Source organism: Chiloscyllium plagiosum, chromosome 10 (assembly GCF_004010195.1).
Source record: "Chiloscyllium plagiosum isolate BGI_BamShark_2017 chromosome 10, ASM401019v2, whole genome shotgun sequence".
NCBI lineage: Eukaryota > Metazoa > Chordata > Chondrichthyes > Orectolobiformes > Hemiscylliidae > Chiloscyllium > Chiloscyllium plagiosum.
In genome coordinates, this window is record NC_057719.1 from 35,891,079 (window position 1) to 35,915,851 (window position 24,773).

Consider the following 24,773-nt stretch of genomic DNA (forward strand, 5'->3'; position numbering starts at 1 on the left):
TGCCAGGTTTGTGTTGACACTGGGATAGCTTGGCTCCAGGTTGGCTAATTCTGGACCACAAGTTTTTAGTATAATTGTTGGAATGTGGTCACAGCCTGCGGTCTTTGCATAATCCAGTACATTCAACCATTTTTCAATATCATGGGGAATGAAATGAATTGGCTAAAGATGTGCATCTGTGTTGCTGTGGACTGCTGGAGGCTGCTGAGCTGGTGTAATCAGGTCTAATTTTTCTTTAAAATCCTCCTTTAAAATTTTAACTCACTCCACCATGCTTTTCACCACTCCTACGAGCTCTGTATTTGACTTGTCTCTTTTTACTTATGCTTCCATGAACTGCATGACATTTTTCTATGTTAAAGACATGTCATCTGACTAAGGGATGCAGGATAAATACAGCCGTATGGAATTAGATCAGTCATGGCAGGTCACAGGTTCAAGAATTAAAAGATCTATTCCTGATCCAATAGTTGTATCCTAGTACAGGAATTCAAGTTGCTATAATTGTTCTCAGAAAAGTATGTGATCATTAGTTTAGAAAAAAATCAATAAGTTACATTTAAAGATTACTTTCAGTGAGATTCATGGCAGATTCTCCAAAATAGTAAGTTGCAAATTCTTTTTCCTTTCACCAAGGTAATCCCTACTATTTCTATGGTACTACTTTCAAATCTTAACGGCATGTGGGGTGCAATGATTTTGACATTATTTGTATATCTTTGAACCCTCATGTTATCATATCATTTTCCTAGCAAATATCTTACTAGCAACAACAAATCCTAAGGCAAGACTTTCAAAGTTTAGTTGATGGCTTCAAGGTAGTTGAAATAATCTGTTAGTAGTAATCAACACTTCTCTTGGCATTTACTGATTAAATTTATTTCCTAAGTAGACGTCTCCCAATGTTGATGCAAGAATTTTCTACCTCTAAGTTATTTTCTATTAATCTATACTATACGAAATTGTTAGCTGCACATTTTCTTCAAAACATTTGTGAAGGTAATGGCCATTGGAATATCCATAAGCATTACTTGGTATTGCCTGATGTCTTTATGTGAGGCTGCCAGAGGGTTTTCCACACAAGCCAGGGAAGTGCAATACTCTCTGCCTACAATAATAAACATTATAAATGCTGTTAATGTAAATTGTGATCATTAATTGCCCTGATCTTGTTTTATGTTAGTGCAAGTTCAAAAGACTTAGAATAGAATGGGACATATCCTTAAATATAAGAAGCCAAGGGTGAGATACATGTAAACCTTAATGTACACAGGCAGAATCTCAGACTATACAAGAAATTGTTTCAGATGAAATTATATATCTTAAGGCTCATTGCTGAAATGTAAACTTTTTACATACATGAATATAAAGTGGATCTTGTGTTACTGTCATAATGTTGGAGATGAATGTTGGAGGTTGAGAGGCAACCTTATAGAAGTTCATAAAATAATGAGGGATACAGAAAGTGTTAATGATGGGGAATTGCAAGACTAAGGAGCACATTTTTAAGGAGAGAGATTTAAAAAAAGACATGAGGGGTAAATCCTTTACACGGAGGGCGGTTTGTTCCTGGAATGACCTTCCAGAAGAAGTGGTGGACGTCGGTATAATTACAACATTTAAAAGACATTTGCAAAGGCCATGAGAAGAAAAGGTTTGGAACGATATGGGCCAAGAGCAGGCAGGTGGAACTATTTTAGTTTGGGATTATAGTTGGAACTGGTTGGGCGAAAGGGTCTGTTTCCATGCTGTATGACTCTGAGGTTCAATTGATGACTTGGGGGAGGAAGAGAAAGGGGTGCTCCACTAATTTTGTTTTTCTAACTATTTTAGCCTCCAGGAATTGATTCTTAATATGCTGCAGGAGAATTTGTAAGTGACTAAGGCTTATTCTATTCTTAAAGTTCAAAATGGTATAGCAAATGGTGGTAAAGTTAATGAAATGTATATGAAATAATGCACAATTGAATAAAATAATCAAGTCACTTATTTGAACACATTAAGTGCAGCAGATGATGAATGATTCACAGTTATAGCATGTGGAAGCTTCTCAATGTCAGTTTGATCCAGACGAAACAAGTCTGAAAGAAATGTTAGAAATTTGAGCAGTTTTGGTGCTCAACTACAGATATCTAAAGCAACAGGAAGGGGAAATTGTACCAGGAGATGGTCACACCTCATAGGATAGAGATTTCTGCTTTGGTCAATGTTTAGTGTCAGAAAAGTGTGACTGCAAGTGAGAAAGATGGAAGGACCTAGAGGACAGGAATCTTTGCAATTGCCCAACAGCTCTGAGATTCTTTCAGCTGAGTGTAGGGCGGGGGAAGCATGCTGCAGAGTGGATGAGTAACTGACCATGGCACCATGACAGAGAAAGAAAGTCCCTGAAATAGGGATAGCAAAAAGTCAGAGGGATTGACAACCATTATATGTAAGAAACAACATGAGTCTAGAGTGATGCAAAGTTTTAGGACATCTGCTCAGGACTGAAGAGCAACCTGCAGTGGGAGGAGGAGGATTCAATGGTCATGGTCTATACAGGCTGAACAAAGATGGTGGCACTGCGCAGACAGTGTGAGGAACTAGGAACCAAATAAAGAAACAAAACCTTAAAGATTATCATCTCTGGCTTATTACTTGAGCCTTATACAAATTGGCAGAGGGCAAGTAAGGTTCAAGGTTGGTATGGGAGAAGTGGTTCATGGGGCACTGGAACTAAACTGGGGCAAGTGGGAATTGTGCCAGGGGATAGTGTCTGTCTAAACTCTGCTGGGCAAGAGTTTTTGTAAACTACATAACCAGAGGATTTTAAAGGAAACTCAAAAGGCTAGCATTAGGATATAGCATGTAATAGTGTAGTCTAACAGTTCTTTATTGTGAGGGGAAATGAATACAAGAGTACAAAAGTTATGGTTCAGTTACACAAGGCACTGGTGAGGCCACTGATTACTGCGCATAGTATTGGTTATCTTAATTAAGGAAAGATACAAATGCTTTGGAAGCAATTCAGAAGAGGTTTATCAGACATACAACTAGAATGGATGGGTTAGAGTGGTGCTGGAAAAGCACAGCAGGTCAGGCAGCAACCGAGGAGCGGGAAAATAGGCTTATATGTACTGATGTTTAGAAGAGTTAAAGATGATTTAATTGAAACTTATCAAATCTTGAGAGGTCTTGACAGGATGTATGTAAAGAAGCTGTTTCTTCTTGTGAAAGAATCTTGAGTTTGCGGTCACTGTTTAAAAATAGAGTTACCAATTTACACCAGAAATGTAACATTTTATTTCTCCAAGGGAGTTGTAAATCTTTGGAAATCTCTTCCTGAACAGAATCTTTGTATACTTTTGAAGGCAATTGTGGATAGATTCTTGGTAAGAAAGAGGGTAAAGGTAGTGGGTTAGGCAGAACTATGGAGTTGAGGTGTTACAATCAGCCATTTGGTCTTTCTAAATTGCAGAGCGGCTGACTGACCAACTCCTGCTTATTGTTTGTATATTTTATCTTTTGACACTTCTACAGTCATCTTGCCGTATACATGGATATTATACAGAAACACTGAAGCAGAATTGGATACCACATACTGAACAAATGCTTCTGAACCACCATTAGAACTGTGGAAAATTTTAGTTGCCTGTTATCATTTGATGCAACTTATCAGACTACATTTATGTGAGGGAAGGATAATAACAAGTTAGTTTAATTCACTGTAATAAACATTAAAGTCTGGAATTACTCAGCAGCATCTGTGGATATTTAAATAGAATTAACGTTGGGCTTATTTAATGCTAACCTCACAGATTTCTTTTGGAGATGCGAGTAAATCCAGCAGTGGCCTGGCCACCAATGTGTCATCTGCCCTTGCCTCCATTGCAATTACAGCAGTGCAGCGGGTGGTATTAGGTATTCTATCCACCAGTGACCCATTTGAGGCCCTTAAATGTTGCATCCTCCCACCACAGGCATTTAAACAAACATGACAGTTTTCACTCTGTGAGCTGGAGATGGGTGAGGTTGGGATTGATGATGGGGGTCTGTCCATAACTGAATCCCTAAACACTTTGGAGATCACCCCTGAAGATATTATTCCCCAAAGTTTTCCTCTCGAAAGGACTTTACAGCCTCTGCAGTTCCCATCCATGATTCTGCTGGCTACCCACAGCAATCTAATGCCAGGTTGGTGTTAAATGCTTGAAGGAGAGACGTTAGATCCTTGTTTTAATGAAAATTGTTCTTTCCAGTCAATCGATAACAGCTCGGTAGTCTCAGCAGTGCCAGCTGAGAGCAGTAGCTGCTAGAACTACAAGCAGTTCCAATTCACTGATGAGAGGCAAATGCAAACTGGCAGTCTTGGCGAGGGGATTATGTGGTCAGCTTCAAGAAGCAAGTAGAGGGTTTAAGGAGAAGGGTGCCTCCTATCAATCCAGGCTCCTGTAAAGGAAGTCCCATACTTACTTCTGTTGTAGGAAAGGTTTTGGAAAGGATTATAAGAGATAAGATTTATAATCATCTAGCAAGCAACAATTTGATTTCAGATAGTCAACATGGTTTCGTCAAGGGCAGGTCATGTCTCACAAACCTCATTGAGTTTTTTGAGAAGGTGACCAAGCATGTAGATGAGGGTAGGACAGTTGATGTGGTATGCATGGACTTCAGTAAAGCCTTTGATAAGGTTCCACATGGTAGGCTGTTGGAGAAAATGCAGAGGCATGGAATTGAGGGTGATTTAGCAGTTTGGATTAGAAACTGGCTTTTTGAAAGAAGGCAGTGAGTGGTGGTTGATGGAAAATATTCAGCCTAGAGACTGGTTACTAGTGGTGTGCCACAAGGATCTGTTTTGGGACCACTGCTGTTTGTCATTTTTATAAATGACTTAGACACAGGCATACGTGGATGGATTAGTAAATTTGCAGATGACATTAAAGTCGTTGGACAGTGTGGAAGAATGTTACTGGTTTCAGGGGAACTTGGATAAACTGCAGAGTTGGGCAGAGAAGTGGAAAATGGAGTTCAATGCAGCTAAATGTGAGGTGATGCACTTTGGGAAGAATAACAGGAAGGCAGAGTACTAGGTCAATGGAAAGATTTTTGGTAGTGTGGATGTACAGAGGGATCTTGGAGTCCATGTACAAAGATCCCTGAAAGTTGCCACCCAGGTGGATAGTGCTGTTAAGAAGGCATATGGTGTGTTAGATTTCATTCGTAGAGTTCCGGAGCCGCAATATCATGCTGCAACTATACAAAACGCTGGTGCGGCCACACTTGGAATATTGTGTACAGTTCTGGTCCCCATATTTCGGGAAGGATGTGGAAGCATTAGAAAAGATGCAGAGGAGATTTATCAGAATGTTGTCTGGTCTGGAAGGAAGGTCTTATGAGGAAAGGCTGAGAGACTTGAACCTGTTCTCATTGGCAAGAAGAAGGCTAAGAGGGGATTTGATAGAGACATACAAGATGACTAGAGGATTAGATAGGGTAGACAGTGAAAGTCTTTTTCCTAGGATGATGACTTTAGTGTGTACGAGGGGGCATAACTACAAATTGAGGGGTGATAGATTTAAGACAGATGTCAGAGGCAGGTTCTTTACGCAGAGAGAGGTAAGGGCTTAGAATGCCCTACCTGCCAATGTAGTCAACTCAGCCACATTAGGGAGATTTAAACAATCCTTGGATAAGCTCATGGATGATGATGGGATGGTGTAGGGGGATGAGTTGAGAATAGTTCACAGGTTGGCGCAACATCGAGGGCCAAAGGGCCTGTTCTGTGCTGTATTATTCTATATTCTACTTGCCTGATACAATTCTGCCATTGAAACCTGACAGGTATCCCACATAGCACAGGATTCCTGATGAAGGGCTTTTGCCCAAAATGTCGATTTTCCTGTTCCTTGGATGCTGCCTGACCTGTGCTTTTCCAGCGCCACTCTAATCTATACACAGGACTCCCTCAACTAAGTGGTAAAATGAAACTCCATATGCTACTCCTCAGCCCATTGGCCCATCTGATCAAGGTCCCTTTGTACTCTGAGGTAACCTTCTTCGCTGTCCACTACACCTCCAATTTTGGTGTCATCTGCAAATGTACTAACTATATGTCCTATGTTCACATCCAAATCATCTCTGTGAATGACAAAAAACAATGGACCCAGTACTGATCCTTGTGGCACTCCACTGGTCACAGGCTCCAGTCTGAAAAACAACCTCCACCACCACCCTTTGTCTTCTACCTTTTGAACCAGTTCTGTATCCAAATGGCTAGTTTTCTCTGTATTCCATGTGATTTAACGTTGTTAACCAGTCTACCATAAGGAATCTTGTTGAACGCCTCACTGAAGTCCATGTAGATCACGTCCACTGCTCTGCTTTCATCAATGCTCTCGTTACTACTTCAAGAAAACCCAGTGAAGTTAGAGAGACATGACTTCCCATGCACAAAGACATGATGACTAACTCTAATCAGTCCATGCCTTTCCAAATACATTAATATTCTGTCCCTCAGGATTCCTTCCAACAACTTGCCACCATTGGCATGGGCTCACTGGTCTCTAGTTCTCTGGTATTTCCTTACCACCTTTCTTAATATTTCCAGCCTTTTTCATCATAATTTCAGATCTCCAGTATCCACAGTACTTTGGTTTGGATTTCAGTCAGATTAATTATCGGTTTGATATGTCACATCTCGCAGTTTTACTTTAGAATAGAACATGGAAAGTGCTGGTAATATTTTTTCCAAACTGGAGGAGGTACAGCCAGGAAAAGTATTTGTATGGACCAAGGCTTTTGCTACTTCTGTCTGATGAATATAGTCTTGCAGAGTTCAACAATAAGTAATCATGAAATTGTTGTGAATTGGTAAAGATTTAATAAAGCTTTTAAGCATTCATTAACACAAAAATGTTAAATGTAACCAATTGAAGCTAATGTTATGTAGAATACAGTTCTAGGCACAGTAACAATTAATGTACTTCAGCTCAGCTTGCATTCAAAGTTATTTAGGATCATTAAATGAGCAATTATATTATCTATATTTTAAGTTTGGGTTTATTTTTAAAGCATGAAGACTCCCTGAGATGCTCTGCTTTTTAATATTTGCCGATGAATGTTGCAAAATAAACAGAAGGTTAATATTATAAGTATGTTCTGTTCCTTTTGGCAGTGGTTGTACTCTCAAGAATGTGAAAAAAAGAGATTGAAATTTCTCACAACAAACACAAGTTGAGTTGATCCTTATTATTGCCACTTTGTTTTCTAGTCATAAAGCTGACACCAATGGTGAGCTAAGTGTTTCGGTCTGACTCCAAAGAATGTCACTTTCCTCTGAAAAAGATAGAAGATGAAGTGCTTTGTTGTAAATGCTTCTGAAAATGAGTTTCCCTTCCTGTGGTAACTGCAGCTGTTGTTCTTAGGATGTTGATTACATCTGTTATGAAAATGGCTGTACACAATAATAAATATATTATGATAGGAGTATGACCTAATAACATCTCCATTTTCCCAAAGAAAAAAAATCATTTGGAAAAACTTACCCTTTGGAATTGGGTGAAAAAGCAAAGTACAGCAAATACTGGGAATTTGAATAAAAACAGATCATGTTTGAAATATAAAACAGTTCAGGAATAATTTGTAAAGAGTTAATGTTTCAGGTTGATGGTCTTTCATCAGAAAGTATTAAGATCAGGTGCAATGCTGTATTTACAGTTTTCCCAGTTTTTCCTCTCTCCTGAGGTCCATAAAGCGCAACAATTGGGTGGGAGAAGGGAGGAAGGTGTGGGCTGTGAAGTTAGCATTTGACCTGATTGTGTGTTTCCTGCCTGACGAGTTAGATGAAAATTTTCCAACATTTTCAGGGGTTTGACGAATTGTGGAATACTTTGCAAGAAATATGTGTGTTAAAATGATGCACTCTGGATAACCAAAAAACTTGTCTTAACTTCACAGTATGTAGTTTTAAAATAAGTGACATTTGGTCTTGTACATCTTCAACAGGATATTCAGACCAGGTTCCCTAAACCTACCACTATATTCAACCCTTTCCTTTACTTTTACTCTAACTCTTTCTCCATGTACTTTTCCCTTATATCCCTTAGTCTAAGGCTACTGTATGTACTGTGTACTTGATAGTGTTTTCTGCAATGCCTCTGAGATTAGACTCTGTTTTGCAAACATGAATCCTTGATTTATTGCAAAACCAGGAATTGCCATTGTAGCCATTGCTGTTAGATAAGAGACAACAGTAAATGAGTGCAATGATTCCCTTTCTGAAGTTCTGCAGAAATATCTAATATGACTCAAAACATTAACTCCATTTCTCTCTCCACAGATGCTTCCAGGCATGTTTATTTTTTCCAGAATTTTCTGTTTTTAATATCAGAATCCCTTTTAGGATCCCTTGGACAGTAATATCAGCTGTTTCAAAACAAAGTCAAATTAAACAGTTGATCTGCCACACAGGATGTAATACATGTACCCATCATCATACTCTGCACACTCTTAGCTGCATGGAAACAGAAATGAAACCAGATTGATTCTTTGTCATTGAGCTGAATGTAAGCAATGAAGTGAACAAATGCATGGCTCTTTCATGTAAAATAAAAATGGCAGGACGTATGGTTGTATAGCAAATGCCATCATTATTTTTCATTACTAGAATTACTAGAGCTGGATTCCATTTGCTATAACCTACTTTAGGAACAAGAATAGGCCACTCAGCCCTTCAAGCCTGCTCTGCCATTCAATCAGATCATGGCTGACATGATTTTGAACTCCATTCCACATTCCTGCACATCCCTTTCATCCTATTGATAAGCAAGAATCCATTTATTTCTGCTTTAAAAACACTTAAAGATTTTTCATCTACTGTCTTTTAAGGAAGGGAATTCCAAAGACTCAAAACCCTCAGAGAATTTTTCTTCTCTCTCCTTCGTCTTAAATGAGCAACGCTTTATTTTTAAACTTTGATCCCTAGGTTCTAGACTCTCCTTAAAAAAGGAAACATATATTTTTCACATCCACCTTGTTGAGCCCCCTCAGGATCTTACAGGTTTCAGTTAAGTTACTTCTGATGTTTCTGAACTCCACAGAATACAGGTCAATCCTGTTTTGCTTTTCATCAGAAAGCAATCCTCTCATTCCAGGTATTAGTCTAGTAAACCTTCTCTGAAATGCATTCAATCAATTACTATTCTTCTGTAAGTATGGTGACCTGTACTATACACATTACACCAAAAATGGTCTCACCATTGCCCTGTATAACTGAAGCATATCCCTCCTGCTCTTGCATTCAATTCCCTTGTAATTAAACATAACATTCTAATAGTTTTCCGGATTACTTGCTGCACCTGTATAACAACCTTCTGTGATTCATGCACTAGGACACCCAGATCTCTCTGCAATTTCTCACCATTTAGATAATTGACAATTTCACATTTTCCCACATTGTGTTCCATTTTCATGATCCTTGCCCGCACACTTAACCTACTTATATCCTCTCCACAGCTCACCTTCCTATCTATCTTTTGTCATCAGCAAAAGTAGCTGCCATACCTTTGGTCACTTCATCCAAATCCTTTATATAAATTGTAAAGAGGTGAGGGCCCAACCACATGTGACAACTTGCCAGCCTAAAAAAAGACCCATTTATTCCTATTCTCTGCTTCCTGTTAGCCAGCCAATCTTTTATCCATGCAAATGTGTTACCGCCTGCACCAGCAGCTTTTGTTTTATGTTTTAACCTTTGATATGGCACTTTATCAAATGCCTTCTAGAAATCTAAGTACAATACATCCACTGGTTCCTCTTTATCCACAGCACAAGTTACTTCTTCAAAGGACATCAATAAATTAATTAAACGTGCTTTCTGTTTGACTAAATTATTTTGGCTGTACCTTGAACATAACCAAGCACACTGTAATGAGACTTTAATAATAGCTTCTAACATTTTCCCTTTGTCAGATGTTAAGCTAACTGATCTGTCTTCTCCTGATTTCTGTCTCCCTATCTTTTTGAAAAAGAGTTACATTAGCTATTTTTCAATATAAAAGAGCCTTTCCCAAATCCAATGAGTTTTGGAAAATTAAAATGATGCATCAATTATCTGACCAGGTACCTTTTTTTAAGACCCTAGGATAAAATCCATCAGGACCCAGGGGCTTGTCAATTGTAGTCTCAAGAATTTACTCCATACTACTTCCATGATAATTGTAATTTTCTTGAGTTGCTCCTACCTTCCAATTCTTGATTTATAGCTATTTCCAGGATGTTACTTGTATCAATTCATCTGACATCTCTTTATCCTCCATTACTAATTCCCCAGAGTCATGTTCTATAGGACCAGATATATTTTGTAATTATTTTCTTTTTTAAGTATCTGAAGAAACTTTTCCCATCTGTATTGATATTCTTGGCTAACTTTCTCTCATACTCTAAATTCTCTCTCCTTATTAATCTTCTAGTAGTTCTTTACTGTTTTCTACATTCTGTCTGATCTTCTGACAATTACATGTGTATTTTCTTTGAGTTTGATACTAGTCTTGATTTTTTAAAATAAACCACAGATGGTTGGTCCATCTCTTAGAATTTTCTTATGTATTGGAATGTATCTTTCTGAGCTTCCTGGAATATTCCTTTAAATGTTTGCTACCATATCTCTAATGACCTATCCCTTAACCTAAATTGCCAACTCACTTTCAATTGCTCTGTTTTCTCATAACTGCCCTTAAATTTAAAATAGTAACTTTGGATCTACACCTACCCCCTAAACTGAAAGTAAAATTCAATAATATTATGATTGCTACTACACAGGGATGCTTTTACTATGAGGTCAGTAATGAATCCTACCTCATTGGTCAAAACAGTCTTGTATAGTCTGCTGTCTGGTTGGTGACATAATGTTTGTTTAAAAAATTGTCTTGAAAACATTAATTTCTCATATAGACTTGGTTTTCCTCTCTGATTTTTCCAGTCTATATGTAGTTTAAAATTCCCCATGATAATTGCTGCAGTCTTCAGACAGACTCACATTATCCCTTCCTTGATACCCTTTCCTAGTTTGGTGCCTAGCTCCTCATACTGGCTATGCAGAACCTCATTCCTATCTATGCACAACTCAATAATGAGAGTCAAGCTTTCAAGATGAGAGGTGGAAAGTTTAAGGGGTATACACATGGAAAGTACTTCACACAGAGGGTGGTGGGCATTTGGAACACGTTGCCAGCAGAGGTGGTAGAGGCAGGCATGGTAGATTCATTTAAGATGCGTCTGGACAAATGCATGAGTTGGTGGGGAGCAGAGGGATACAGATGCTTAAGAATTGACAACAGGTTTAGACCGGACATTTGGATTGGCTCAGGCTTGGAGGGCTGAAGGGCCTGTTCCTGGGCTGTAAATTTTCTTTGTTCTTTGTTCTAACTCCTACAAGTGACTTCTTGCCTCTATAATTCCTCATCTCTACCCTGAGTGCTTCTACATTGTGGATTCTTGAATTAAGGCCATCCTTCCCGATCTTCCCTCACATCATTTTTAATTAACAGAGCGACTCCTCCATATGTTCTTAGCTTACTATCCTTTCTAAATAGCACATCCGATTCAATATTCAGATCACAATCTAGCTTATCCTGCAGCCCTGTCTTAGTTATGGTCACTAGATCATACCTATTTATTTCAATTTGTATTACTAGTTCATCTGTTTTGTTTGAATGCTATGTACGTTCAATACATTGCCTAAAGATTTGTCCCTTTGTTATTTTTGAGACTTTTGGTTTTATGTGCTGATTTGCTGTCTGATCTACATTCTCTGTCCCTTCCAGTTATTGTCCTGTAATTTCCTATATTAATTCCATCCTCTGTTGTATTATTCTTACTTTTTGATTCTTCATAAATTTCCAAATTTGGGCCTCTGCCCTCACTATTTAGTTTAAAACCTGTTTTACTTCCCTAGTTACATGGTTTACAAGAATACCAGCCCACTAATGTTCAGATAAATACCATCCCAATAGGACAGATCTCACTTTTCCCACTATTGGTACCAGAGCCCTATGAGCGAGAACCCACCTCTCCCATACTAGTCTTACAGCCACCTGCTCATCTCTCTAACTTTGCTTACCCTGTGCCAATTTGCACATAGTCCAGATAATAATCCAGATATTGTTACCCTTATTGTTCTGCTTCTTAACTAAGTGCTTAGCTCCTCATACTGGCTATGCAGAACCTCATTCCTAGTTCAATTCATGTCATTGATGCCTACATGGACTCTGACAATTGGCTCGTCCCCGCCTCCATTCCCATTGCAAACAGTTCTCCAGACCAGTGCAGATATTCTAAACCCTGGCAATGGGCAGACAATGCAGCCTTCTGGACTTACACCATTCTCTGCAACAAAGTATGTGAAGTCCCCTGACTGAGCTGTCCCTACTACCATTTTATTTCTCTTGACTCCCTGATTGAATACCTTCATGTACCACAGTGCCATGAACATTTAGCTCATTCACCCCACACACCAGCCCCCGCTCTCATCCAAACAATCTGAGAGAACCCCACACCTGTTGGACAATTGCAGAGGCTGACACCCCTGCACTCCTGTCCTCTGGGTCCCCTTACCTGCAGTGATACCCTTCTGTCCCTGACCACTGACCACAGCAGAACATTCTATCCTAAGAGGTGTGACTTCCTCTTGGTACAAAGAATCCAGGTAACTTTCCCCCTCCTTGATGCTCAGCCTCCAACTCATAAACTATGAGCCAAAGCTGCTCCAACTTCAAACACTTATCATGGATATGTTTGCCTTGGACCACAATGGTATCCTGGAGTTCTCACATACTGCAACTTTTGACACACTATTGGAACTAGGAGAAAGTGAGGACTGTAGATGCTGGAGATCAGAGTCAAAAAGTGTGGCACTGGAAAAGTACAGTTCGAAATGTTGACTCTCCTGCTCCTCAGATGCTGCCTGACTTGCTGTGCTTTTCCAGTGCTACGCTTTTTGACATTACTGGAACTGCCATTTTTAACAATTTGTTAATTAATTAGTTATGTTATTCACTTCTTTGTTTTGTTTTGTATGTACTATCTTAACTTTACAACCAATATGTATATTATGTTAAAACATAAAAATAGAATAGTCTTTAACCAATTTAGCAGATACTCACCACACAGCCAGCTCCTTTTCCATGTAGTGAAGCAAGAAACAATTTCTATCAATCAGCTCTCTTCTTTAGTTCATGGATATTTCCCAAACCCACATACTTTGTTCTAACATCTTAGATGATTGGCTGTAAAAGTACTTGCCAATACTTGCAAATCTGTTTGGTTATATTTTTGTTTTACTTAATTATATTTGATCTTAATAAGGTGCGTAATCACAGCTCTTCCTAAAATAAAGTGGAATCTCAGGATTCAGCCAGATCCTATAGAGCAGGTGCACATAATGTACACACATTTTCCAGTGATAAAATTAATACAATATAGTTTGCAATAGTTTAAAACCTCCAAATGTTCTTCATATTGAAGAAGTTTAACTACTTAGTTACAGTGACTGGGAATGATTTCCTGTAATGACAATCCAATCCTTTTCCCAATTGGAGCATAAAATGGGCCATTTAAAATCAATTTGTTTTAATAGTGATAGGATAAGAGTGACTGTCAACTCTGGCTTGAAGTGAAATGAATTTCTAGAAATCTGCCTGTTTACAGTTCCAGTTTTATTGATTGTGACTTTCTATCATTTAAATTTTATTAATAAAATTAACTTGTTATACATATTTAAGTTAATTAATGATTACCAAGATATTTCAGTGTAGCTTCTTTTATCTGAGTGTATTGTTAGGAAGATGAGGTACCATATGAAATTATTACCATAGGAGGTATGTCATTCATTTAGATATTCCACATAAAAACTTTTTAAAAATACTTTCCTGTCAAAGATTATTTCCATTGAGAGGCTGAGTCATACAGTCCAGGAATGTCCTAGGTTTATTCTCTGGTTCTGCACTGAATTAACTGATATTATCTGCTTTAGGAATTTAATTGCCCACCTCTGTTTACTTCATTGTAAAATAAAAAGTGCAAACTTTTATATTTAATGTATATTAAATGATCTAACATGGCATTGCTTCCAGGGAATCAAACCCATGTGGAATTTAAATGATTTAATGTTAGAAGGTAGGGAATAATTGGGCTGGGTTTAGAGGAAACTCTGTGATACTAGACACTAGGAAGGTATAGTAGAGAAAGAAAAGTGGACAGTGCAGACAAAAGAAAAATGGGGAAAGTCAGTAATTGGGAGAGGAAAGAAAAACTATGGTTATAAAGGGTAGGGTTGGAAATTAGGTAGGGGAGAATGGCAATTGGAAATGTGGAGAAACTGAGCATATTTATAAGGACCAATAGTTTAAGACTTTGTCGGGATATTGTTGCTTTGCTAAGAGTCAATAGAGCACTAGTGGCTGAAAAAGGTGAATCAATGACCACAATGAGATATGCAGCAGGGCTACATCCCAGGAGAAGAGACAACTTTGTGGGAATGAATGGCATTAACATTGTAAGCTTAGCAACAGAAATGAAATAAAAGGGGAAGGAAAGCCAATGAACTACAAATGGAGGCAGAGGAGGGTGGAAAGGAGAAAAGGGAAGAGCAGGGATGGGAAAAGTGAAGCGAAGGACAGAGAGGGAAAGGGAGAAGTAGACAACAGCAATGGAGTAGTAGAGTGTTGTGCAGAGGGAAGTGAATGGAGAAGACATTATTATTCAACTGTTAAATGACAAATTAATTGACAAAATATTGAATATGAAATAGAAATTAACCAGATGTATGGATTAGCAAGGTCAGGGATCAGCAATATATGAGCGTCTGAAAATGGGCTGTTGTAGCAATGACAAATGAAGCAAGGTCAAACTGAAACAGAAGTGTTTGAGAATAGATTTTGGAATTTTCTGAAAATGTAATGGGATGATGGCAACAGGCCACAAGATGACTGAGCAGGGACGTAGACCTGAGTATTGGACTTAAAACACTGATCAGTAGAACTGTAATCCAGGCATATCTGTGAATGGACTGGCAACATACAAACAAATCATGTAGTATTAGTAAATGATATCAAAGGTCTTTCGATTGGCTAATCAGTGGGTAAGTGGAAACCACCAGTCACAAGCACAGACCCACAAAGTTGCAAGCAGACCATTGCAACAGGAAGAGTTGAAAGGCACTATGGGTACAAATGTGAGGCCATAAATTGACACAAAAGAACAGTCAAAGACATATCTTTAAAATATTACATTTCTTATGTATGTTTGCATTTCTTTCCCCTGATGTTATATTTCCATTCTAAAGTTAACTTCCACATTTCTGATGGAAACAGCTAATACAAACATCATGCTGTAATTACATCCTGCTGTCATCGGTGGTGCTATAGTACCTCAGTTTTGCATCACTAGTAACTACAGGGAGGCTGCTCTGCTTCAACTAACTTCCTCTCACCTCCTCAATCTGGCCTAAATCAGACTTGTTGCTCTTCATTCCTTGTGTGCAACGCCATATTAGTTTGTACACAATACAGAAATATTCAAAAGTTCAAATCTGGAGTTTAAAGCTAATCAGATTTTCATGAGAAAGCCACTTGCAAATGAGTTTAGGTGGTATTGGAACTGAGGGAGTGAATTATTTCACTAAATTCCACTTCCACCCTGCAGTGACCAAGTTGTTCAATGACACAGCACGACTATTTTACAACGCGATTAATACATTCACAAAGAGATTTTGATATCGAACTATCAATTCATTAAAAACCAGCAGCAGAGGCGAAAAGGTAATCAGAGACGCAATTATTTTTCAGGTACGTACAGCTTTGGTCCGACCCCCCAGGAAAGCATGAGGTCAATTTTGGACAGAGCATCTGAAGGATATATTGACTTTGCAGAAGGCCCGTACAAAAAGGTACGACTTTGAAGCTTAAATGTTGATGGCAGATTGCATAAAGTGGTATTCCCTCGCTTAAGGTCCTTGAGAGGTGATTTTATTAAGGTATTTTAAACGCATAAAGGATTTTTGGTAGAATAGGTACACAGAAACTATTTGGTGACAGACGGATCAAGAGGACATCATCTTAAAATGAGAGTAAGGCTGTTCGAGAGAGAAGGAAACAAACCTTTAGAATCTTTCACAAAAAAAGGAATTCATTGCGACAGTTAGCTTTTTATTAGGAAAAGAATAGCGAACAACGGATAGGTACACAGAAACTATTTGGTGACAGACAGATCAAGAGGACATCATCTTAAAATGAGAGTAAGGCTGTTCGCGAGAGAAGGAAACAAACCTTTAGAATCTTTCACAAAAAAAGGAATTCATTGCGACAGTTAGCTTTTTATTAGGAAAAGAATAGCGAACAACTGCATGAAAATAAAGTTGAAGTACAGATCAGTTCGAATCTATTTGAATGGTGAAATAATCTGATGTCGGAAGTGGGTACTGCAGATGCTGGAGACAAGAGTCAAGATTGGAGTGGTGCTGGAAAAGGACAGCAGGTCAGGCAGCGTCCGAGGAGCAGGAAGATCGACGACGAAGGGCTTTTGCCCGAAATGTTGATCTTCCTGCTCCTCGGATGCTGCCTGACCTGCTGTCCTTTTCCAGCACCACTCCAATCTTGAATAATCTGATGGGCCGAATGACCTATTTTGTTTGTAACGTTCCAATTTTCATGAACAAATAGCAAGGCTTCACAACAGGAAATAAAGATCTGGCACACAGGAAACACATGCAGAGCTTGAAATGTAGAGTTTTTAACCTATGTATGCAGTTTTTACTGATCAGTCTTAAAAACTGTGAATAGAGAATAAGATGATATGAAAGATGTGCCAAATCAAGTTAGGCATCTAAGTACAAAAAAATGGAAATTTCTGGAATGAGCTCAGCATTCTATCTATAGTGAGAAATCAGAGTTAGTTGAGTTCTGAGGAATGGCCACTTGACCCGAAACGTTAACTCTGATTTCTCTCCACAAACGCTGCCAGACCTGCTGAGCTTTTCCAGCAATTTCTGTTTTTGATTAACAGCATCTGTAGTTCTTACAGTTTTAATTAGATATCTAAGTATTTAGCATTGCTATATAGGGAGTGCGATTGAGCTTTGGCAATAGACTTGAATTTTGACAATAGGGTGGGGTAATTGTAGATTTTGACAGCATGGATGCACTCCTTTGATCTGGCATTACTGTGGAATGGGAGCCCCATGGTCAGTAATGTATAATTGGATAGAACTAGAAGATGTGGAATGTGGAGGCAGATTCCCTAATGGATTTCAAGCCAGCTATGAGAGGAGGCCATGGTGAGGTTCTTGCTTTCCACTCGGTGGGGATGAGGTGTCTTAGACCTGACAGCATTTGTTTTTTACTCTGAAAGAAGTTTTTTCAAACATTTGTATTAGATATTTGTCATTGATTGTGGGAAGTTATATCTCCAAGTCAAATCCATCACTCCATGAGCCCAACTGATAATTTTAAATTGATTTCCAGTTTAATTATTAATTCAATCTGGATAATTTAATCAACACATTCTTGATGAAGAGCTTATGTCTGAAATGTTGATTCACCTGCTCCTCGGCTGCTGCCTGACCTGCTGTGCTTTTCCAGTGCCGCACTTTTCAACTCTGATCTCCAGCATCTGCAGTCCTCACTTTCTCCTAATAGAAGAATCACATCTAACATTGGACATGGTATTCAGAGGCTTGTAACCATAGGCATGATGATCATGTGGCTTGCTGTGATTTTGTTATTGGACAATATGTACTAAGTAATCTTTTTACTATGTTAAGGATTACATTAGAAACCAATTTAAGATTATCAGTAGGGTTCGCAGTGTGAAACATGTGTGTTTCCTAGAAGCAACATATATTAACGCGTTAGCCCTGTTTTACAAATGACAAGGGAATGTGTACATATGCTACACCTTTTTCATTGAGGTAAGACTGTCAATCTCTGCAGCATTCTCATTGCAAAACTTTGATCAATCAGAGTTTACCTGCCTGGCCTGAAAATTTAAGATTTACAGTTAACTGTTCCTGCTGTATCTCCATGCCAACAATGGTTTGACTAATCATCGCTCTCTTCTCATGTTGTGCAGGTTGATAACCCCTTTTTAACTACCGAGCAATTAGTTCACTATTTCTTAAAAAAAACTCAGTTTGTTGATTCATCAACAAACCTGCAAAATATTTTCATATTAATGTTCCCATTGCAAAATGTTTACTTATTTATATAGAACATTCTCATTTCTTGAGTAATTAACAGTTATTCATTGTAATTTCTAATATGGCTTAAAGTGAACACAAGTGAATCAATTCTTTCAGCACAATATTCATTCAAAATGACCAGTTCACTAATTTGGAATATATGTATAATTAATTTCTTTTAATTAAAGATCTATGTATTAATTGCATTTTCACATGCTAAGCATAGCTGCAAAATCTTATTAAATCGAGTTACATTCAAGGAGAAAAGCTAATTAGATTGTGTAGATTTACGCACTTTAATAATCTAATCTTTAATTGTGGTATGGAAATTTTAGGCTGGATTGTATCAGCCTGCTGTAGATTGACTGGGAGGCAAGAGGTCTCATAAAATGATAGTAAAATTTATTGTAAGGGGAGTGAAACTTTGGCTGCATAACATCCCACTAACCAGAGGTGGCAGGCAATTAAAGGAATTAAGAGAGAACTGCCAGGTAAACTGTGAAAACATCAATGTGTAAATCTGGAGTGTGGTTGGGTCCTCCTTTATGGCTGTTCAGTGACCCGTGAAGGAGCTACCCTGCAGCTATGGCACCATTACAGGACAGGATGGTGGCGGGGGAGGTGAACTCCCCTGATGCCCTGGCACATAAATTTAAAAACCTCGCTGTTTAATGTGCCGCAACATGGAAGCTCCCTTCATCTTGCTGCAGCCCCAACAATGGTCATTTCCTTGTTTTGCCAATGTTGCTAAGCTGCTGGCTCTCTGACTGGGCTTGCATCTCTAGGAGGCAGACCTCAGTTAGATAACAGTCCTAGAAGCTGCCTCTTGATTAGCTGGTGCCAGCATAATGTCACCTGAGGTTCTGCTTATGCCTTCACAGGTTTGAGTCTTGCTATTGGTCCCAGTAAGGGGAATTTATCAGAGATAGTAACTCCGCTGGAATCTATTTAACAGTTATTTGATTGATTATAATCAAAGAGTCACTTACAACTCAACTGATGTCACTCTCACCTCTGTATTATGTCAAGTAACCAGTTAGAGAGCATGCCATCTCAAACAGATATTGTGTACTGAGAGAAGATTAATTAGCACATTGTGGTGTGAGATCTTTTGGGGAAGATTGACCATAACATGGCAGAATTCTTCATTAAGATGGAGAGTGACACAATTAAATCTGAAACCAGGGTCCTGAACTTAAAGAATTCAGTTGATGGTTTGAGGCATGCATTGGCTAGGATAAGCTGGCCAAGGATACTTAAAGGGTTGATGGTGAATAGGCATTGGCAGACATATAAAGAATACATGGATGAATTTCAACAATTCTACATCCCTATCTGGTGTTAAAATGAAACAGGGAAGGTGGCTCTATCATGGCTAACAAGGGAAATTAGGGATAGTGTTAAAGCCAATGGAGAGGCATATAAGTTGGCCAGAAAAAGCAGCCAACCTGAGGACTGGGAGAAATATAAAGTTTAGCGGAAGAGTGCAAAATGTTTAATTTTGAAGGGGCAAATAGAATATGAAAGTAAGCTTGCAGTCAACCTAAAAACTGACTGCAAAAGCTTCTGTAAATATGTAAAGAAAAAAAGACTGGTGAAGACAAATGTAGGTCCCATGCAATTAGAATCAGGTGAATTCATAATGGACAACAAAGAACTGGCAGACCAATTGAAAAAATACTTTGGATCTGCCTTCACTAAGGAGGACACAAATAACCTTAGGAAATGCTACGGGACAGAGGGTCAAGCATGGAGGAAGAACTGAAGGGAATCCTTATTAGTAAGGAAATGGTATTGAGGAAATTGATGGGAGTGAAACCCGATAAGGCCCCAACGACTAATGCTCTTCTTCCCAGAGTACTTAAGGAGCAGATATTGAGTACAAGAGTTAGGAGGTCATGTTGCGCTGTACAGGACGTTGGTTAGACCACTGTTGGAATATTGCAATTTCCTATTGGAAAGATATTGTGAAACTTGAAAGCGTTCAGAAAAGATTTACAAGGACGTTGCCAAGGTTTGAGGATTTGAGCTATAGGGAGAGGCTGAATAGGCTGGGGCTGTTTTCCCGGGAGCATCAGAGGCTGAGGGGTGACCTTATAGAGGTTTATAGAGGGGCATGGATAGGATAAATAGACAAAGTCTTTTCTCTGGGGCGGGGAAGTCCAGAACTAGAGGGCATAGGTTTAGGGTGAGAGGGGAAAGATATAAAAGAGACCTAAGGGGCAACTTTTTCACACAGAGAGTGGTACGTGAATGGAATGACCTGCGGGAGGAAGTGATGGAGGCTGGTACAATTGCAACATTTAAAAGGCTTCTGGAAGAGTATATGAATAGGAGGGATTGAAAGGGATATGGGCCAGGTGCTGGCAGGTGGGACTAGATTGAGTTGGGATATCTGGTCGCCTTGGACTAGTTGGACTGAAGGGTCTGTTTCTGTGCTGTACATTTCTATGACTCTATGACTTGAAGAGGCGCTAGAAATAGCAGATGCATTGGTGATCATTTTTCAGCATTCTGTAGACTCTGGAAGCATTTCAATGGACTGGAGGGTAGCTAATGTAAAAAAGGGCAGGAAGTGAGAATATGGGAACTATTTGCTGGTTAGCCTGACATTGGTGGTGGAGAAAAATGCTGGAGTCAATTATTAACGATGTAATAACTGAGCATTTGGAAAGCAGTGACAGAATCAGTCCCGTTAGCATGGATTCACTAACAGGAAATTGTGCTCGACAGATCTTCTTCTGGAATTCTTTTGAGGATGTGGCCTGTAGAGTGGACAAATGTGAATCAGTAGATGTTGTTATCTCGACTTTCAAAAGGCTTTTGACAGGGTTCTACATTAGAGATTAGTAAGGAAAATTAAAACTCATGATATTGACATGAATAGAGAACTGGTTGGCAGACAGGAAGCAGAGAGTTGGAATAAATGGGTCCTTTTCAGAGTGGCAGGCAGTGATGAATGGGGTGCCACAGGGTTCAGTGCTGGAACCCCAGCTGTTTACAATATATGATTTGGAGGTGACGGTGTTGGACTGGGGTGTACAAAGTTAAAAAACACACAACACCAGGTTATAGTCCAACAGGCTTATTTGGAAGCACTAGCTTTCAGAGCGCTGCTCCTTCAGGTGGTTGTGGAGTGTAAGACCGTAAGACACAGAATTAATAGCAAAAGTTTACAGTGTGATGTAACAGAAATTATATAATCGGGAAAAGACCTGGATTATTTGTTAAGTCTCTCATCTTTTAGAATGGGTATGTTGGTTTCGGTGCTTTCATATGTAAATTCCAGAACTTTCTTAAAGTTAAATTTCATTTGAGAATGTAACAATAGTTGCAATACTGGCCCAGATAATGCATTGAAGGTGTGAGGTGCCCTGTATGAGGCTGTCTGTGCCCCAATGTTCAGACTGATTCTAATCCACAAAAGGGATTTACAGAATCTTGCATGGATTCATGCAGTTTTTGAACAAAATAAAATGTAACTCTGCAAGTACAAATTCGCCCCACAACGTTATATGTGTGGGCATGTGTGTCCGAGGTGGTATGAGTGTCTGAGTGTGTGTGTGTGTGTGTGTGTGTGTCTATACGTGTATGATTGTGAGTATAAAGGGGTATCAGTCTGTGAGAGGGTGTGTGTGGGAGTGTATGTGTCGGCCTGTGTATGAGAGCTGGTCACTAAGTGTGTGTGTGTGTGTGTGTGTGTGTGGTCCCGGTTGAGGCCATCCCCATGGATACCAAACTTGGCTGCCAGTGTCTGCTCAGCCACTTTGCGTTGTTGCCTGTCCCGAAGTCAGCCTCTGAGGATGATCACCTGAAGGTCCGAGGTCGAATGTTCCGGACCACTGAAGTGTTCTCCGACTGGGAGGGAACATTCCTGTCTGTTGATGGTTGTGCAGTGTCCATTCATCCGTTGCTGTAGCCTCTGCTTGGTCTCACCAATGTACCATGCCTCCGGGCATTCTTGCCTGCAAAGTGTCAACATGGATACCAGCATTACATGTGGGGACACCTCCCACCATGTACGTGGCAGGTACTCGTGACTCATCCAACGTTGCCTATATCATACGCTGCAGGCAAGGATGCCCTGAGGTATGGTACATTGGTGAGACCGAGCAGAGGCAACAGCAACGGATGAATGGACATCACACAACAATCACCAGACAGGAGTGTTCCCTTCCACTTGGAGAACACTTCAGCGGTCCAGGACATTCGACCACAGACCTTCGGGTGATCGTCCTCCAAGGAGGACTTCGGGACAGGCAACAACGAAAAGAGGCCAAACAAAGGCTGATAGCCAAGTTCGATACCCAAGAGGATGGCTTCAACCAGGACCATGGGTTCATGTCACACTACAGGTGACTCCACTGCACTACACACCCGCGCGCGCGCACACACACACTCTCCTACCGACCCATACACTCACGCAAACCCTCTCTCATACACAAGCTCTCTCTCATATGCTCCCACATACACTCGCACACGCTCACACGCACCCTCTCATAGACCTATACCCCTTTACACTCACATTCACACACATATACAGATACACACACACACACACTCACAGACACTCATACCTCCTTGAGCACACACACCCACACATATAACTTTGTGGGGTGAATTTGTACTTGCAGAATTACATTTTATTTTTCTCAAAAATTGCATGAGTCCATGTAAGAGTCTGTAAATCCCTTTTGTGGATCAGAATCAGTCTGAACATTGGGGCACAGACAGCCTCACACCTTCAATGCATTATCTGGGCCAACATGGCACCTATTGTTAAAGATCACTTGAGAAGGTTCTGGAATTTACATATGAAAGAACAGAAGCCAACATGCCCATTCTGAAAGATGAGAGACTTAACAAACAATCCAGATCTTTTTTCGATTATATAACTTCAGTTAAATCACAGTGTAAACTTTTGCTATGAATTCTGTGTCCTACAATCTTATACTCCACAAGGAGCAGTGCTCCGAAAGGTCGTGCTTCCAAATAAACATGATGTTAATATATATTGTAAACCAATATGCCTGAAGGAATTGAATGCAATAACTCCAAACTTGCAGATGACACTAAGTTAGGTGGCAGTGTATGCTGTGAGGAGGATGCTAAAGGTCTACAGGGTGACTTGGACAGACTGGCTGAGTGGCAACTACTTGCCAAATGCAATATAATGTGGATAAATATAAAGTTTTTGTTGAGGCCACACCTTAAGTATGGTGTGCAGGTTTGGTCTCTAGTTTGAGGAAAGACACTCTTGCTATTGAGGGAGTCCAGCGAAAGTTCACCAGACTGATTCCTGGGGTGGCAGGATTGACATATGAAGAATGTCTGAATCAACTGGGCTTTAGAAGGAATTTAGAAGAATGAGGGGAGATCTCATAGAAACATATAAAATCCTGATGGGACTAGACAGGCTAGTTGTGGGAAAAGTATTCCCAATGTTGGGGAAGTCCAAAACTAAGGGTCACTGTCTTAGAATAAAGGGTAAACCATTCAGAACTCTCCTTTTCACAGCAGAGAGCGGCGGGAGCTGGGCGGAAGTGAGGTTGGAGCGCAGAGCTGGTTGGGAAGATAAGTGTTTGATACTTGAGTGGGTGTGTTCTAGACCCCAGGCCCTACATAGTAGGGCCTCCCTCTCATCCTCCTCCTCTAACCTAACTTTAAAGTCCACAGGAAAGCTACTCAGTGTTCTTGTTTTGGAGACGAAGTGTAGAGTAATGGCAGCGCAGGCAGTGGAATGTTCCTCCTGCAGGATGTTTGAGGTAGGGGTGACCACCAATACTCCTGCCGACTTCGTCTGCAGGAAATGCAGTCAGATCCTGCTCCTCACAGAACGAGTTAGGGAACTGGAACTGGAGTTGGATGAACTGAGGATTATTCGAGAGGCTGAGAGGGTGACAGATAGAAGCTACAGGGACATAGTTACGCCAGAGAACAGAGGTAGCTGGGTAACAGTTAGGGGTGGGAAGGGGAGGCAGCAGGTAGTGCAGGGATCCCCTGTGGTCATTCCCCTAAACAATAAGTATACCGCTTTGGATACTGTTGGGGGGGACGGCCTAGCAGGAGTAAGCTGCAGTGACCGGGTCTCTGGCACGAGGTCCGGCTCTGAGACTCAAGGGAAAGGGGGAGAGGAGGAGAGCGCTAGTTATAGGAGACTCTCTAGTTAGAGGGACGGACAGGCGGTTCTGTGGACATGGGCGAGACGCTCAGATGGTTTGTTGCCTCCCGGGTGCCAGGATCCGAGATGTCTCGGACCGTGTCTTCAGAATCCTTAAGGGGGAGGGTGTGCAGCCAGAAGTCGTGGTGCACATTGGCACCAATGACATAGGTAGGAAGAGGGGTGGGGAGATCATTCAAGAGTTAGGGAGTTAGGCTGGAAGCTAAAAGCTAGGACAGACAGAGTCGTCATCTCTGGGTTGTTGCCGGTGCCACGTGACAGTGAGGCAAAGAATAGGGAGACAGTGCAGTTGAACACGTGGCTGCAAGGATGGTGTAGGAGGGAGGGCTTCAGATATTTGGACAATTGGACTGCATTCTGGGGAAGGTGGGACCTATACAA

The 24,773-nt window shown here is 40.1% G+C and overlaps 1 long non-coding RNA gene across 6 annotated transcripts in view; it reads left to right on the forward strand.

Annotated features, from left to right (window-relative positions):
* LOC122553517 overlaps nt 1-24,773 on the forward strand; it is a 102,830-nt gene that overhangs the window by 5,394 nt on the left and 72,663 nt on the right. For all 6 annotated transcript variants that reach the window (XR_006312750.1, XR_006312749.1, XR_006312751.1 and 3 more), the window contains one exon: nt 15,822-15,922. This is a non-coding gene — a long non-coding RNA (uncharacterized LOC122553517). The remainder of the gene's footprint in view (nt 1-15,821; nt 15,923-24,773) is intronic.